The sequence below is a fragment of the Elephantulus edwardii genome, unplaced genomic scaffold (genome assembly GCF_000299155.1).
Source record: "Elephantulus edwardii isolate Elephantulus edwardi_28Jun2011 unplaced genomic scaffold, EleEdw1.0 scaffold00205, whole genome shotgun sequence".
In the NCBI taxonomy this organism is placed as follows: Eukaryota; Metazoa; Chordata; class Mammalia; order Macroscelidea; family Macroscelididae; genus Elephantulus; species Elephantulus edwardii.
The window spans coordinates 2349988-2354704 of record NW_006399955.1 but is presented as its reverse complement, the minus strand read 5'-3'; positions in this window follow the sequence as shown (position 1 = coordinate 2354704).

The window sequence follows — 4717 nt, the reverse complement described above, 5'->3', positions numbered from 1 at the left end:
CTGGCCAATTGGCTCATTGGTGAAAATCTTTGTCTTCTTGATGTTGAGCTTCAATCCGTATTAAACACTACAGTCCTTGACCTTTTGCAGCAAGTGCTTCAGGTCTTCCTCAGTTTAGCAAACAGGGTTGTGTCATCTGCATATAGCAGGTTATTGATGAGTCTGTCTCCAATCTTTATGCCACATTCCTCCTCATAAAGCCCTGATTCCTGAATGATCTGTTTGGCATACAGATTGAAAAGGGACAGGGTGCATCCCTGATGCACTTCTTTCATAATTTTGAACCATGCAGTGTTTTCTTGCTCTGTTCTGAGCACTGCATCATGGCCCAATTATAAGTTTTGCATAAGCACAATCAGGTACTCTAATATTCTCATTTTCCTCAAGGTTAGCCACACTGTATTGTGATCCAAACAGGCAAATGGCTTTGCATGGTCAATGAAACACAGATAAACATTCTTCTGGTACTCTCTGCTTTCTGCCAAGATCCATCTGACTTTGGCAATAATATCCCTAGTGCCCCGACATCTTCTAAACCCAGCATGTATTTCTGGTAGTTCTCTGTGAACGTACTGTTCAAGTCTTGTCTGGATAATCTTCAGTAGAATTTTGCTAGTCTTTCATATTAGTGATATTGTTTGATAATTTCCACACTCTGTCAGGTTACTTTCATTTGGAATGGGAATAAATATGGATCTCTTACAGTCAGTTGGCCAAGTAATTGTCCTCCAGATTTCTTGGCACAACTTGGTGAGCACATTCAGGGCAGCACCTGTTTGCTGAAATATGCCAATTGGTATTCCATCAATTCCTGGGGCTTTATTTATTGCCGAGTCCTTCAGAGCAGCTTGCACTTCCTCCTTCATCACCACTGCCTCATGTTCATATGTTGTTTCTTGAAATTCTTCTGTGTCAGCCAATTCTTTTTGGTACAATGACTGTATACTCCTTCCATCTGCTTTTAAAGTTTCTTGAGTAATTCACTATCCTGCCCATAGCATCCTTAAGCATTGTAACTCGTGGCTTGAGTTTATGACTCTTATGATATAGCTTGTTACACTAACAATTGACAAATAAGCCATTTAAATCTGCCACCTATCATTTTAGGAAAGGTTGGGAAGTTAACTCCTAAAGATATTTACAACTTCAGAAACCCCTGTAGCAATCATTTCCAAGGCAGTGAATTAGGTGATGAAACAGTTAAGTGCTCAGCTGCAAACCAAAAGGTTGATAGTTGGGATCCACCCAACAGCTCCTTCACAGAAACAACCAGTAACTTTCTTCCATAAAGATTTAAAAAAAGAAACAAACAAAATGCTATCATAGATGATATTCTGATGTATTATGAAACTTCATAGAGTTTCAAGGTTGTAAAATACTACTAAGGAAAAGATATTATCACATCTTTCTCCCAAAGAGGGCAGGTAGTTTCCAACTGTTAACATTTCAGTTAGAAACCCAACACTTAACCTAGAATACCAGTCCTTTCCATAAGGAATGAAATCTAGAAAACTCTATGGAACAATTTTATTCCTACACTTGGGTTCAATGAGGCAGCTGGATAGCACCTGATAACAATGTGGCTTATAAATTACCTTCTGAATAGTAGAACTTTTCTAAATGCTTTACATCTGTCAATCAATTTCCTTTCTAAAGAATGTGCTGAGGAAATTAGGAAATGAGACATAGATAAATAAATGCACTCAGTTTTATAGAATAGTAATGGAGTTGAGTTTAGATTCCTGGTCTCAGAATCACCCTTCATAACTATGTTTTCCAAAGATTGTAAGTCACTAATCTTAGAAAAAAAATATTTATTTTTATTATTAAATAGTTTAAAATAGAAATCATTTATGCAAAACAAATTGTCTCATTTGTTGACATAAATGTAAATGATCTATTTAAGAAGGCTATGTAATTGAATGTAAACATTAACACTTACCAGAGTTTTTTGTTGTTACTGTTGTTTCCAGATAACATCAAAGAAAGATAATATTTGCAGACCACTATGATTAAAGCTTGAGCTGAACTTTGACTCATCTAAGTACAGTTATTGGTTGTGTTGAGCTGAAAAGTGTCAGTAATTTTATAGGACCTCTTAAGAAGATTGTTGGCCTGAATGTATGTTTTTTCCTTTTAAACTTTAAAACAAGATTTTGAAACAAAGACAGTTGTAGAGTCAGGTGTCTAAATAAATGAGTTTTAGTTTCAAGTAATATGTGACAATTTCTTCATAATTAAATCTTATGTTTGTCTCCAAGATAATAGAAAGTTTATATTTTAAATTATTCCTTCTGAATGGAATTATAGTGGCCTTGTGGATAAAGTATTCTGCTACCAACCTAAAGTTATGTGACTCTAATCTGTCAACTGCTCCTATTACTGACTCAAAATTTTAGTATTGCTGTCCTATTTATGAATACATTTATGAATAGAAACGCTCCTTTACATTTTATTCTTTGTAGCTCTGTTTCCTTAGTGGTAAGGAATTTTACTATCAATACAAAGATACACTATTGGAACCTGTTGCAGGAATTTGACTTCCTGTCCAGTGACTCCAAGCCAAAAACTGCTACAGGCTCTCTTGTGAATCTAGGAAGGCTTTATCAGCCATCAGAGCTCTGAAAGAGACTACAAACTTTCAAAGGTCAGGCTCCCTGAAAGCAAAAATGTCTTCTCTTTGTATAGGCTTACAAGGCATAGGCTGAGGTTACCTTCCCCATTGGTTAATTTTGTATACATTATGATTGCCAAATTGAGGACTCTGTGAAAGATGCCATAGGCTAAAAATAGTTTCCTTATAGTGTTGAAAGCAGATAACCCATAGCTGCTCTTGTGGGGCCTGCTAAATCTGTTTCCTGGCTATGCTTGGCTATGTCTTCCTGGGCCTGCCTCATTCTCCCAATTTTTTTTTAATTAGAGGCAAACTTAACAGGCTGGAGGGATTCAGATTTCCTGTGGTTTCTAGATAACGTGTGAGTTTTCACAAAAAGGCTTTGTATTTTGTAAGCCTTAAATTGGTGAGCCAAAGAACCCTTTAGTGTTTATCAAGGTAAGTACTGAGTGAGGCATTTTGATAGTCAAGGACTGCCCCAACTTAAACTTGTCAGCTTCATGTGTCAAGAGATTGTTGCAATCATGGCCCACAGACATTTCAGCCAAACCCTTGGAGACTCCATCTAATTGTTTAAACAGGTGGGTTATTGGCCTTGTCCATTTGCCTAATTTTTGAACTAACACTCACTCCTATGGCAGTTTTGCCTTTCTGTGCTACATAAAGTACAAATGTTTTTCATAGATCAGTGAATCCTTCCGCCGGTGCAGACTAGGTCTCTTTTTAAACATTTTGAACGTTGCCTCTTGTTCTGGCCCTCAATTGAAGGGTTTTTTCCTCTCCTCACTTTGTGGCTTTGCAGAAGAGTTTTGCATTAACAGTGAAATTAGGTATCTACATTTGACAGAATCCTGAGTTTCCAGGAATTCTTGTACTTGCTGCGTATTGCAGGGAGGAGCAGGAACTGCTTGCCCAACTTCCGCCACCCCTCTCTCTTCCTTTCCCTAGAGCTCTTTGCCCTTGTTTAATAAAGAAGTCAAAGTACTTAACTTTTGTCTGGTGGACCTGGGTCTTAATTTATTGACACTCAAGAATCCTGATGAGTCAACAATTCATTAGTGTTTGTGGTTTCTCAGTGTAAGGCAGTGTATGAGGTTTCCAATTTAACAAATCAGTTGTGGTGTATGGCTGATATGTGAACATTCTCCAGTGGTCTAGTTTAGTTGCTGGTCCTATAATTACTCCATGGAGGGGCATTTGGATTGCTGGGCTTGCCTCATTACCCCTTTCTTTTTCACCTTGCAAACAAAGGGGAAATAGCTAACTGCTCCTATCTGACAGGCTGGTAGAGGCTGGGGCAGTAAGACTCTGGGCCAGGTGGAGCATTAGGTGGTGGCAATGATTCATTTCCTCCTCTGGGGAAGTGGCTAAGATGCTTAGAATCTACTGGGTGAGTGGAAGGCCATGGTGGAACTTTGTTTTCACTCACCACTCAATCAGAGGTTATTGCAATCCCTCCCTTAACATTTCTTGCAGAGCCAACTCTCGTTTTTCACACAATCCTAATGCAATACTTGGGGAGCGATGGGTGTCAATCACGCATCTCTTCCACTCAGACAGGACATAATTCAGTCTATCATTCCTTTAGCTTCCTAGAGCCTTAGGTACTGGTGCCCAGCATGGGTGTCATGACGACCAAACCTGTGATCAGATTGCACTTCTGAGGCTTGAAGCCACCCACTAGTGGTCCCTCCTGGAAAGCTGCTCCACTCAGTAGAGGCATAACAGTCTTTAAAATAATGGTTGACAGGGTTCTTGGCCAACACACCAGAAACCTTGTAGACATTCAAATTTCTGTCCAGTGATTCCAGGCCAAGAAAGGCTTTATTAGCCATCAAAACACTAACAGAGACCACAGCCTCTCAAAGGTCAAGCTACCCAAAGACAAAGTGTCTTCTCTTTACATAGGCTTACAGGTATAGACTGAGGTTTCCTTCCCACTGACCAATTTCATGTACACTATGATTATTAATTTGAATACTATGAGGCAGTCGTCAGAACATAGCAAGGGAACACTGCATGGTTCAAAATTGGGAAGGATGCCAGGGATGCATCCTATCTCCATACCTTTTCAACTTATATGCAGAACAGATTATCCGGGAG